Genomic DNA, 14,213 nt, shown 5'->3' with positions numbered 1-14,213 from the left:
CGGGGCCGCGAAGGAGGAGTCATCGTCCTCGACGACAGCAACGACGATGCGCCGCTGCTGGCGGCACCTGTCCGCCATGGCGACGCCGGGCAGGGGTGCAGCAGGGACGGCCGCGTCAAGGAGAAGGCCGGCGGCGAGGACGGCGGCGACGATGGCGACTACTCCGCGTTTAGCGATTTCTTTTTTAGTTTTATTTGCTATGTAAACGCGTCGCAAACATGTAATATATGCCGAAGTTTGCCGAAATTTACCCGTGTTTAACCGAATTTCGCCGAACTTTAAAAAAAAAAATAGATGCGCCTGGGGGCGGCCCTGGGACCGGCGACTAGGGGGCAACTCGCCCCCAAGCCTTTTTTTTGCGCCGGGTCGCCCCCAGAACGTGGTTTTATTTTACTGAATAACACACCACACCACCACTGGAAAGGTGTAATGATGTAGATATACGAACGAACTAGAATGATAGTTCTACTGATAGCACACCATTACTGGAAGACTGTGTCAAAATAAAACTGGTTGTTGAATGGCCATACACCTCAACCAGCAGAAAGAAAGAGCCCGAAATCAATGGTAGACTCTCTCTGAATGTTGTAGTACGCCAGGGTGCGGTCGCCCTCCAGCCGTTTTCCTTTGAAGCTGAGGCGCTGACGGTTTGGGGAAACGCCCTCCTTCTGGTAGATCTTCACCCGGACGCTGTCGATAGTATCCGAGTACCCAACCTCAAGGTTGACGATCTTCCCTGTCAACGACTTCACAAAGATGCGCATCATATTCATACCTCCTGGACATGGGAGGAGGACAAGGAGAAGGGTGGACTCCTTCCAAATGTTGTGGTCGGCCAAGGTGCGCTCCCTGTCCTCCAGCTGATTTTCAGCAAAGATGAGACACTGCTGATCCTTGGGAAAACCCTCTTTTTCTTGGATCTTGGCCCTCACGGTGTCAATGGTGTCCAAGCTACCGACCTCGAGAGTGATGGTCCTGCCTGCTAGCGCCTCCTTTATGTAGATTTGCATCTTTTCCTGGAGGTCAACCATAGATTCATGCTGGATGCCATAATGAGACAATGCACGGCTGTCTTCTAGATGCACCCCGTTGAAAACGAGGTGGTACTGTTTGCCTTGACGGTGTATACAGTGTCTGATGAATGGACCTTGAGGCAGATTGTCCTGCCGATGAGGTTTTTGACAAAGATGTGCATTCCCGATGACCTAGCAAATCAAACATCACCAATTGTTAATCTATATTTAGGCTATGCAACAATACACAAAAACATCAACAATTCCAGCACGTTGTAGAAGCATGAGCCCATTATTTAAATACCGGGTGCTAGGTCTGGTTAGCAATCTCAACCCTTGGTATTGATATATGCAATCATATTTCATAGGTTGCTTGCCTTGATGTTGATATAAATGCAATAATACTTCATACGAGCCTGTTATTTAAATAAAAAACAGTAGCAAGAATAGAAATCTACACTGCAAAAACCTTGTTTATAGAAAACGAGGTGTGTCCCACTAAGCCTAACAATAGCATCCAAAGTTAAGACTTTAGCAATAATAAAAATATACATGCATGGTTCACTCAGCTGTACATTCAAGATACTAGTTAGGTGCCCATGCGTGGCTACAAAATAAAAACAGAACATATAGAATTATTCCTCAAGTGATACTTCTGTTCGGTTAACATAGTTGTCAAGTGAGGCACATGTGTGGTTTTTTCATCGCCATATTTCTGCACTATGCCCCTCTGCAGTCACCACCATGCATTGTGCTCTCTTGCTCCCCATAGGGCATCTCCATCTTCACCTTCCTCACGGGAGAAGACAATCTCTCACCTCACTACTCTCAGCCCAAAACTCTCATTCAACTAAAGCTGCATCATCAGTTTCATCACGCTTCATTCCTCGATCGTTCCTCATCAGCCTCTCAGTTCCACCGTTGTTACACCAATATGGTCCACCCCTCCACTATTTCGCCACTCTGATGTCATGCGCATGCCTAGCCAATCTCTGCCTCCCTAATCACCACCAGCGATGGATGGTCGCATCTTAGTATGGACAATCATATAGGACATGTGGTAACTACAATGCATGGCCTACTGTGTGGTAACGAAGGTGCGCCAATTGAATCTTGCAGTAGTGGCAAACATGATTCTTCAACTATGATGCCTCACCTTCATCAAGCTTTACCACCGAAACATCATACTTTCTCCCTCTTTTCTCCTTGACAATCATCGTGTCCTCGTCGCAATTGTATTATGATGATACATATTGTCCGCCTTTCATGAGGCAAAATATATGTTTACATGCGAGTAAACAAGTGAAATGAGAAAAAAAATGTTGATTGTCCTCCATGTATAAAAACAAAAGGTAGAACTATAAACAAAGCCACAAACTCACTAATCCCACACAGAGAACACTTACAAGTGTTATGTGATATTTTTGTTCTTTTTCCAAAGAAATATGTAGCAGGTGGAATTGATTTGATTCAGTTGGCCAGCTGAGTGATATCATGTGATAAGGTATGTGTGCCAGAATCTGATAACAAAGTTTATCTAGTGGACAAAATGCTTTCCTAACAAGAAACTGCACGGATCCTTCAGCAACTGAGGGGCTGAATCTCCCCTAGCAGCTCGTATTAAGTATTATATTAACTGCAGGAGAAACACATACAAAGATAGAAAAATCGTCTAAAGAAATAAATCTGGTCTCTATTATGTGTGAGCTACTGAATTTCGGTAGAGAGGAAATCATTGCCAGGAAAAGATTGACAAGGACAACTGGGGAAGAAAAATGTTTTGCTACCATGCGTTTAAGAAATACCTATGCACGAAAGTGAGTTGAGACTCGAGACACCTAATCAGCTTAAGAGCTATTGGACTCGTGGCAGTTAGGATAGCAACAACCGAACCAAGATGATACTGAACACGATACGACAATTCATGACCAAGTAATTTGCGAACACTTCAAATGCACAGTAGGAAACACGAAGATCGAGGTTCCAAATACAGACGAAGGCCGTACTTGCTATGAAACTGATAACTCAATGTGTAGAGCTTACATGGGCTAGGTGATCTTGAATGCTTTTTGCCATGAGAGCATGGCATCTCCACAGAACCATTTGACAACATGAACACAGATGCACTGCTGGAAGGCTGACCAGGGAGGTCACACCGGGGTGTAAGCAAGGTAAGACCATTTAAATCAAGAAGGTCAGGCTAGCCGCAAAGAGCTAGGACGAAAGAGTTGGCCGTGGTCGCACACCATTCAGGAGCCAGGAAAACAGGGACCTCTTGTCCATGGGAAGGAGAAAGAGAGGTGTTCACCGTTCACTTACGCATCCATCTCACTGCTGTCGCTTTTGGACGGCTGGGCCGGCTGGCTGTTGTTGCCGCCTTCGTCATCACCCCGACTGCTAACAATGCCACTGCTTTCCTGCTCCTCCTCCTCATTGGAATCTGCCAAGGCCATCAAACACGGATGCTACTTAGCGACCCCCACACAGAAACAGAGAATGCCATCATGAGGAGGAGTCGGTGGTACGCGTTGCTCAAAGCTTACAACTATCATGTCGATCCTTGGCGATCCTTGGGGAGTGCCTTCCATCCCCGCTGCCTTCCGTGCCAGAGCCAGTTGTGCTGGGAGTGGCTTCCTTGACCTGGTCATCCAGGTCGGAGCGAGCGGACGATGAGTGCGGGCGCTTCTTCGCAGGCATTCTGGCCACCTGACTGTGAAGGATTTGATTTTTCATGTTAGTCGAGGATTATTCGCAGACATCTCCATTATATTCAGTAATTGATGTGCCGGAAGATTTGATTTTCACGTTAGTTAAGACGCGATGCGGGCGTGGCATGATGGTTTGAGGGAAGCGGGTAGAATTGGAACCAACGGCGTATAGATGCTAGCTAGCCCACTCTTGAGAGGGGCTACACTACAATGCATTAGTCTTAATCGGCAAAAGAATATGCAGGGTCAATAACTAAAATTAATAGCATGCAGAATTGCAAGATGCTTTCGTCCAGTTTTTATCTAGACAAAAAGTTAACACTTGCAACAGGTCGTACAGGCAAAACAAGAGAAATATAGTCAACAAGGTTGAGCAATACATATAACGATTTTGGACAATCTTTTCTGTTTATCCTGTTATTATTGTTTCATTTATGTATATAAATGAAACTTTTTTTTGAAATATAAAGTATCTAACTTATTAGACTCTGTATTGAGGGCATATAGATAACAAGAACTTCTATCATCATATGTACTTATGTGATACGATATACGCTCCATCAATCTCTAGAGGAAATGCGAACAGTTGCACGACGGTGGATATGAGGGGGGAAATCAGTTCCTATATTCATTATACAGCAGTAACAGTCTACGGAGCCTAGTGCCGCAAACAAAGGAAAGGACTAAAATCTACCATAATCCATATGGTGAAATCATGCATGAAACAATCGCCACACGTCATCGATCATACAGCGGTGCGGCAAGCACAATATCATCACGGCCAAATCAGGCTGTTTTTCTTTTCTTTTGTTTTAGGAAACACGGGCAGGGTGCTCGCAGACGATAGGCGTGATAACAAGGAACATCACTAGCAGTCGCAAACACTAGAGCGGGGGAGGGTCGGGTGCATCTGGCTAGCCTACACAAACACAAGAGCAGCAGGGCTCTCAACAACACCATCTTTCTCGTCATCGGAGTCGGAGCTAGGTCTGCCGGATAGGGTTTTGGCGTCGGCTTGCTCGAAGAAGGAGAAGGGGAGAGAGCGTATTGGAGCTCACCGAGAGGAGGAAGAACTCGTTCCGCTCCGCTTGAGTCTGGCAGGAATAGGGATGGCGTGTGCGGGCGGCGGCGGAGGACGAAGAGATGTCGGACCGTCGGGGAGAGGGAGAGAGAGATCAGACGAGAGGGTTTTCTTTCTTTTCTATTTAGATTTAGATAAGAAAAAAAAAGGAGAGGAGAGGAGAGGGAAGGAAAGAAGCCAAACTGCAGAGACCTTGACGACACGGGCCGGTCGGGGGAGCCCAGATGGGCCAGCAAAACCGCTCATTTGAAATGTTGAACAAGTATTTGAAAATATAAAAAGTGTTGAAAAAGAATTTGAAAATTGGTGAACAAATTTTGAAAATTTTAAATAAGTGTTAAAAATGTTGAACAAGTATTTGACAAATGTTGAATAAGTATTAAAAATTGTTGAACGAGTATTTGAAAAATGGTGAACAAGTATTTAAAAATGTTGTATAATTATTTGAAATGTTGAACAGTATATGAAAATATTGAACAAATATGAAAATATGCTCAACGGTATTTGAAAAAAATGTTGAACATGTATTTTTAAAAATGATGAACAAGTTTTTGAAATGTTGAACAAGTATTTAAAAAATGTTGAATAAATATTAAAAAATGTTGATCGAGTACTTGAAAAATATTGAATATGTATATATTTATTTCTTTGAAAAAGTATGTATAGTGTTGAACAAATATTTAAAAATGTTGAATAAGCATTCGGAAAATGTTGATCACTTATCAAAAATTGTTGACATATACAAAAATGTAGAGAGAATAGCAAAATAAACCTAAGAGAAAACGAAAAATGGCGAAGAAATGTTAGACGTGTATTTTTAAAATATTATGGTCATATATAAAAAATGTAATAATAACCAAAAGAGCAAAGAAAACCAAAAATAGAAACAAAATAAACAAAAGTAAATAGAAAATAAAAAAACTAAGAAACAAAATGCAAAAGGAGTGAAAAACAGAGAAGTAAAAAGAAAAAAAGAATCAAAATAAAAGTAAGAAAAAAGTGAATGTAGAAAACCAAAGAAAAACTGAGAAGAAAAAAGAAAAGAAATGAAATAAATAAAATAAAGGAAAAAATCTCGAAGAAAACGGCTGTAGTAGCCTCAAGTAGACGGCACCCCTTGTTCTTGCCTCGAAAAGAGGTTGGGCGAACTGGCTAGTGCATTTCGCATTTAACCTGACGACCAGGGATGGGCTGAACCAGGGGGCGACTGATCGCCTACCCGACCTTGGTGGGGAGCAGGGTGTTGCTAGGGTTTTGGAGGAGTCTTCGTTGTTTTTTCTGGCGATTCACTGTGAGGCATGGCTAGTCAGGGGGATGAAGAACAGCCCAAAGGGTTGGGAATTGACGGTGCCACCAATCTTCTTGATCGCCTAACCTTGCAGGAGGACGAACTTGATGACTTGGTTTGGGAAGATGAGATTGATACAAAGGAGGTCAAGCCAAAGTTGCTAGCGCTTCGGCGTCTACTGACCACCAAAATGTTTAGTCAGAGTGCCCTCATTGGTGATATGTGTGCGGCATGGAATCTGGCACAAAGGTAGTTTGGAGGAGGATAAACCCTAACCTCTTTTACATCCAATTGAACGGCTTGGGTGATTGGAACAAGGCCATGCACCAGGGTCCCTGGGATTTCAAAGGTTATGCATTAATTCTTGCTGAGTATGATGGTTTCACCAAGCCAAAAATAGGCAAAGCTTGATCGTTTGGAAACTTGGGCGCGGATTCGTAAACTGCCCAATGGAGTTCTGAGAAACAAAAGTGTTCTGGAAAATCTAGCGAGATGCATTGGCAAAGTACAAGAGGTTCAGGAGACACTACCCAATGGTTTTTCTGGCGAGTTTATAAGAGTTAGAGTGAGGTTCGATGTTAGGGAAGAACTAACAAGAGTCGTCAGATTTACCAAGGCGGGTGTAATTGAACCTTATAGAGTGAAGGTTGAGAAGCTCTCAACCTTTTGTTATGAGTGCGGTATGACGGGGCACTGGTATGAATAATGTGGGTTAGGAGAGCACGACACCACTAAGTTTGAGTCGGGGTTGGTCATCCTTGCTTCTAGAGGCACGTGCTACCTCTTGAGCTTGTGTTGGTTTTCCCTTGAAGAGGAAAGGGTGATGCAGCAAAGTAGCGTAAGTATTTCCCTCAGTTTTGAGAACCAAGGTATCAATCCAGTAGGAGATGACGCATAAGTCACGGAATACGTGCACAAACAATCAAGAACGTGCAACCAACGCGATAATGGGGTTGTCAATCCCTTCACGGTCACTCGCAAAAGTGAGATCTGATAGAGATAGTAAAGTAATATTTTTGGTATTTTTGATGTATAGATTGGAAATTAAAGATTGCGAAATAGTAGACAAGATTCAATAATATGGAAAAGAGACTTAATATGATGGAAAAGAGACCCGGGGGGCCATAGATTTCACTAGTGGCTTCTCTCGAGATAGCATGTATTACGGTGGGTGAACAAATTACTGCCGAGCAATTGATAGAAAAGCGTATAATTATGATGACATCTAAGGCAATGATCATGAACATAGGCATCACGTCCGTGTCAAGTAGATCGACTCCTGCCTGCATTACTTATATTACTCCACACATTGATCGCTATCCGGCATGCATCTAGAGTATTAAGTTCTTAAGAACGGAGTAACGCATTAAGCAAGATGATATGATGTAGAGGGATAAACTCGAGCAATATGATATAAACCCCATCTATTTATCCTCGATGGCAACAATACAATACGTGCCTTGCTGCCCCTACTATCGCTGGGAGAGGACACCACAAGATTGAACCCAAAGCTAAGCACTTCTCCCATGGCAAGAAAGATCAATCTAGTAGGCCAAACCGAACCAATGATTCGAAGAGACTTGCAAAGATATATAATCATGCATATAAGAATTCAGAGAAGAACCAAATAATATTCGTAGATAATCTTGTTCATAAATCCACAATTCATCGAATCTCGGCAAACACACCGCAAAAGAATATTACATCGAATAGATCTCCAAGAACATCGAGGAGAACTGCATATTGAGAATCACAGAGAGAGAAGAAGCCATCTAGCTAATAACTATGGACCTGAAGGTCCGTGGTAAACTACTCATGCTTCATCGGAGAGGTAATGGTGTTGATGTAGAAGCCCTCCAGGATCGATTCCCCCTCCGGCAAATCACCGGAAAAGGCCCCAAGTGGATCTGACGGGTACAGAAGGTTGCGGCGGTGGAAAAGTGTTTTCGTGGCTCCCCTTCATGTTTTTAGGGTATAAGAGTATATATAGGCGAAAGAACTAGGTCGGTGGAGCTACGAGGGGCCCGCGAGGGTGGGAGCGCGCCTACCCCTCTGGGCGCGCCCTCCTGCCTTGTGCCCTCCTTGTTACGTCTCCGACTTTGTCTCCAAGACTTCTGGTGTGCTTTTGGTCCAAGAAACACTAGCAGAAAATAGGGCTTTCATTCGGGCCAGATAAGCCCATTAGTCTCGGTTCAGTCACGAACCGGACCCATGGGGGCATTGGTCCCGGTTCGTGAGGCTAGGGGGCCTGCCGGGCCTCGTGGGGCATTGGTCCTGGTTCGTCTGGCCCCTGGTCCCAGTTGGTGGGACGAACCGGGACCAATGGGCCTCGCTCCTGGCCCACCACCATTGGTCACGGTTGGTGGCTTGTACTGGGACCAAAGGGTGGTCTTTAGTACCGGTTCAAGCCATGAACCAGGACCAATGAGATGCCTATACCCCCTCTCGTAAGAACAGAGCACACTGCTGTATTTTTTCTGGCCGACGAGGGGAGAGGTCTTTGTGGTGCTCTAGCTCACCTCCTATGCACATGAGGTGTTTGATGGAATTCCCGAGCCACACTACTTAAGCTTTCTCCACTCCAAGCTCAACCTCCAAGCTCAATTTTCCTCAATATTTGTCTAGGTTTAGCGGTTCGTCACGTCCCGTCCCCGTCTTCACCGCCGTCGATCACCCTCTCCGATCTCGTCGGCGGCACCACCATGGTGAGCCTCTTGTTCTTATCTTCTTTTTCTGAAAGGAACAAATTCTTACTTGTATGTTTAGATAGATACTTGTATAATTTTCTTACTTTTATTATTGCTTCTTATTATATAGTGCGATGGTTTTGGTATCCGCCCCCGTCGGCCCTCGTCCTGTCTATGATTCGGATGTGGTATATATTATCTTTATAACTATTTGGTTCATTTATTGTTTATGACAATTATGCCAACCAATGTGACATAGATTTTATTTATCTAGGAGGTATGTGAACCGGAAATTCCAACCGACCCTATTGTCGAGAGGTTAAATTTAGTTGAAGAAGAAAACAATTTCTTGAAGGAAAAATGAAAAAAATGAGGAGGAGAAGATGATATTGGAGTTGCATGTTGCGGATGTCGTCGATCAAGATGGATGCAATGCACTTGAAGATTAGAAAGATTAGAATATATGCCATTCATACCGAGGCTTGGTATCATTATTCCGTTGGATCAATTGTTACCTTGGTTGCGATTATGATCGCATGTGTTTTCGTATTGAAATGTTTTACATAGTTTCAATGTATGGTTTAATTAAATAGATGCTCTAGAGAGCTATATGTTGTTCAATGAGAACGATGTATGTACTTTGGTTTTAATGTGGTGATGAACTTCAATTAATTTGGTCACTTAATTATCTATTCATGATGTTCTGGAATTGGTTTTTGACACACTTAATTATATATAATGCACGCAGATGAACCGGCAATGGATGTACGGTGACAGACACACCTCCGAGTACATTAAGGGTGTGCATAATTTTCTCGAAGTGGCTGAGGCAAACAAGCAGAATGGTTTTATGTGTTGTCCATGCCCTATATGTGGGAATACGAAGTCTTACTCTGACTCGAAAACCTTTCACACCCACCTGCTTTATAAGGGTTTCATGCCACACTATAATGTTTGGACCAAGCACGGAGAAATAGGGGTTATGATGGAAGACAACGAAGAAGAAGAGGACGATGACAACTATGTGCCCCCTGAATACGGTGATGCTGCAACGGGGGAAGCTGTTGAAGATCAAGATGAACCAGATGATAATCGCCACTGAATCATTACTGATGCAAGGAGACATTGTGAAAGTCAAAAGGAGAAGCTCAAGTTCGATCGCATGTTAGAGGATCACAAAAAAGGTTTGTACCCCAATTGCGAAGATGGAAACATAAAGCTCGGTACCGTACTGGAATTGCTGCAGTGGAAGGCAGAGAATGGTGTGCCTGACAAAGGAGTCGAGAAGCTACTGAATATATTGAAGAAGAAGCTTCCAAAGGATAACGAACTGCCCGATAGTACGTATGCAGCAAAGAAGGTTTTATGCCCTCTAGGATTGGAGGTGCAGAAGATACATGCATGCCCTAATAACTGCATCCTGTACCGTGGTGCGTACGACGATTTGAATGCATGCCCGTTATGCGGTGCATTGCGGTATAAGATCAGACGAGATGACCCTGGTGATGTTGACGGCGAGCGCCCCCGCAAGAGGGTTCCTGCCAAGGTGATGTGGTATGCTCCTATAATACCACGGTTGAACCGCCTATTCAGAAACAAAGAGCATGCCAAGTTGATGTGATGGCACAGAGAGGACCGTAAGAAAGACGGGAAGTTGGGACCACCCGCTGAAGGGTCGCAGTGGAGAAAAATCGAGAGAAAGTACTCGGAGGAGTTTGCAGGTGACGCAAGGAACATATGGTTTGGTTTAAGCGCAGATGGCATTAATCCTTTTGGGGAGCAGAGCAGCAATCACAACACCTGGCCCGTGACTCTATGTATCTATAACCTTCCTCCTTGGATGTGCATGAAGCGAAAGTTCATTATGATGCCAGTTCTGATCCAAGGCCCTAAGCAACTAGGCAACGACATTTATGTGTACCTAAGGCCATTAGTTGAAGAGATTTTACAACTGTGGATTGGAAATGGTGTACGTGCGTGGGATGAGCACAAACAGGAGGAATTTGACATGCATGTGTTGCTGTTTGTCACCATCAATGATTGGCCTTCTCTCAGTAACCTTTCAGGACAGACAAACAAGGCATAACACACATGCACGCACTGTTTACATGACACTGAAAGTATATACCTGGACAAATGCAGGAAGAATGTGTACCTGGGGCATCATCGATTCCTTCCGACCAACCATCAATGTCGAAAGAAAGGCGAGGCAGATCACCGGAATAAGCCCGCCATGCATACCGGTGATCACATACTTGCTATGGTCAATGATTTAAAAGTAATCTTTGGAAAGGGTCCTGACGGACTATCTGTTACGGATGACGCCGAGGGTCACGCACCCATGTGGAAGAAGAAATCTATATTTTGGGACCTACCCTACTGGAAAGATCTAGAGGTCCGCTCTTCAATCTACGTGATACACGTGACGAAGAACCTTTGAGGGAACCTGCTAGGATTCTTGGGCGTGTATGGGAAGACAAAAGATACACCAGAGGCATGGGAGGACCTGCAACGTTTGCACGAAAAAGATGGTATGCCTCCAAAGCAGTATGAAGGTCCTGCCAGCTACGCTCTTACCAAAGAAGAGAAGGAAATCTTCTTTGAATGTCTGCTCAGTATGAAGGTCCCGTCTGGCTACTCGTCGAATATAAAGGAAATAATAAATATGGCAGAGAAAAAGTTCCAGAACCTAAAGTCTCATGACTGCCACATGATTATGACGCAACTGCTTCCTATTGCATTGAGGGGGCTTCTACTGGAAAACATCCGATTAGCCATTGTGAAGCTATGTTCATTCCTCAATGCAATCTCTCAGAAGGTGATCGATCCAGAAATCCTACCAAGGTTAAGGAGTGATGTGGTGCAATGTCTTGTCAGTTTCAAGCTGGTGTTCCCACCATCCTTCTTCAATATCATGATGCACATCCTAGTTCATCTAGTCGACGAGATTGTCATTCTGGGCCCTGTATTTCTACACAATATGTTCCCCTTTGAGAGGTTCATGGGAGTCCTAAAGAAATATGTCCGTAACCGCACTAGGCCAGAAGGAAGCATCTCCATGGTCCATCAAACAGAGGATGTCATTGGGTTTTGTGTTGACTTCATTCCTGACCTTAATAAGATAGGTATCCCTCAATCGCGGTATGACGGGAGACTGGGTGGAAAAGGCACGCTAGGAGGGACTCAATAATATGTAGGAACGGGCATTCTTGGTCTCAAGAACACTACACGGTTCTACAGAATTCTACCTTGGTGACCCTGTATGTCGATGAACACAAGAACATTCTGCACTCCAAACACCCGGACCAGTGTGACGACTAGATTACACGTGAACACATCAGGAGTTTCTGTAGTTGGTTCCAAACACATCTCAGGTGTGACAACACTATTTCTGATGACCTGTACTCATTGGCGAGGGAACCATCTTCGACTGTAATGACTTACAAAGGGTACGAGATAAATGGGAATACATTTTACACGATCACCCAAGATCAAAAGAGCACCAACCAAAACAGTGGTGTCCGCTTTGATGCAGTAACCAAGAGGCTTTGATGCAGCAACTTGACTATGGATATGATATTAAGATCCCTTTGTTTAAGTGCACATGGGTCAATCTGTCAGGAGGCGGGGTACAGGTAGACCCACAGTACGGAATGACAACAGTGGATCTGAACAATCTGGGGTACACAGACGAGCCATTTTTCCTAGCCAATGATGTGGCGTAGATTTTCTATGTGAAGGACATGTCTACCAAACCGAGAAAAAGAAAAGATAAGGAAGCAGATACATCATACGATGAGCCAAAGCGCCACATAGTTCTTTCAGGAAAAAGAGACATCATGGGATTGGAGGGCAAGACATACGTGTCTGAAGATTATGAAAAGTTTCATGAAATTCCTCCCTTCAAAGTCATGGCTGACCCAAGCACCCTGTTAAACGATGAAGATTATCCATGGTTACGACGCAATAAGAAAAGGACACAAGCAAAGAAAAAGTGAAGAATTTCTATCAACAACAATTATGATGATGCCTTTGATCTAGAATATCACTGCAGTTACATTTGAACAAATGACATCCGTTTGTAGCAGATGAGTTTTCATTCGAAACCCTGATACTTCCAAAGAGATTGCCTGTTTTGTACACGAAGTGCATCCAGTTTTTGTCATAACCCTCTCAACTTTTTAGCACATGCTATGTGGGTGAAATGATGATACCATGCCAACTTTCAACTTTTTGAAAGTTCATTTGTAGTGCTTTTCAATTTCAGGGTCATTTAGCTCAAATAATGAACTAATAGCAAAAAGAATGAACTAATAGCAAAAAGAATGAACTAAAAATAATAAATTAAAATATTCTGTTACGATCAACTAAAACAAAACTATAATATCCTTCAATAGCAAAAAGAATCAACTAAAAAGGTTTTATTAAACTCCAATAGCAAAAGGAATCAACTCAAAAAACTTTTATAAACCTCTAGTATTATTGAAACTAAAATTATATAAAATTTATGCAACCAAAATTATCAAAGTATTTTCTGTTGAAAACATTAAAAGGAAAAAAGAATTTTCATAAAGAATTTTTTTTGTTAGAAACTTTAATAGCAATAAGAATTATCATAAAGAATTTTTGTGTTACAAACTAAAATAACAAAACCTGTTTTTGAATATAATGATAAAACACAGTAATATTAAATAACAAGAAAAAGAATCACTGAAAATTTTATTTTCACACTAAAGTTATTCAAAAACTAGTGATTCAAATAAATTTCAAAAAATTCAAATTTAAACTATTCAAATTGGAAAAAATGGCACTAACAGAAAGTTTATAATTTTTATTACCTAAAAGAAAAAAGAACTAAAAAATAAAGCCAAAAACAAAACAAAATAAATTATGCAAAAAAAGAAAAAAACTGGGTAAAATAAAAAAAGCCACCTACTCGGCCACCACGACGTGAATACGACTAGAAACCCTACCATGGGCCAGCATTCAGGCCCACAGAAGGCCCAGTAGGCCCATCAGGCATAGTAGTGACAATAGGCCCATAAGCCTGCAATGGAGAGGAGCTCGAGAGGGGTGCGTGGCAGTCGGGCATATAAACCACTGCGCGCCCCTCTCAACTAGCGAGGTGGGACTAATGTTTTGGCCACGGGCAGCACGAGGCCTTTGGTCCTGGTAGTTGGCACCAACCAATACCAAAGGTGGGCATTGGTACCGGTTGGTGCCACGAACCAGTACCAATTCCCCCCTTTGGTACCGGTTGGTGGCACCAATCGGTACCAAAGGCCTCTGTTTCCCGCCCTTTGGGCTGCTGAAAAGAGACCTTTGGTACCGGTTGGTGGCACCAACCAGTACCAAAGGGGGGTATTGGTAACGGTTGGTGCCATGAACCGGTACCAATGCCCTTGGTATATAAACATGTCTTGTGAAAATCTTCAG

General features: G+C 43.2%; 1 pseudogene; it reads right to left on the bottom strand.

Annotated features, from left to right (window-relative positions):
- Window positions 1–533: 533 nt before the first annotated feature.
- LOC119280209 overlaps window positions 534–14,213 on the bottom strand; it is a 108,255-nt pseudogene continuing 94,575 nt past the window's right edge.

This window comes from Triticum dicoccoides, chromosome 3B (genome assembly GCF_002162155.2).
Source record: "Triticum dicoccoides isolate Atlit2015 ecotype Zavitan chromosome 3B, WEW_v2.0, whole genome shotgun sequence".
Classification (NCBI taxonomy): Eukaryota; Viridiplantae; Streptophyta; class Magnoliopsida; order Poales; family Poaceae; genus Triticum; species Triticum dicoccoides.
The sequence above is the reverse complement of the archived record's forward strand: the minus strand, read 5'-3'. Positions and strand labels throughout refer to the sequence as shown.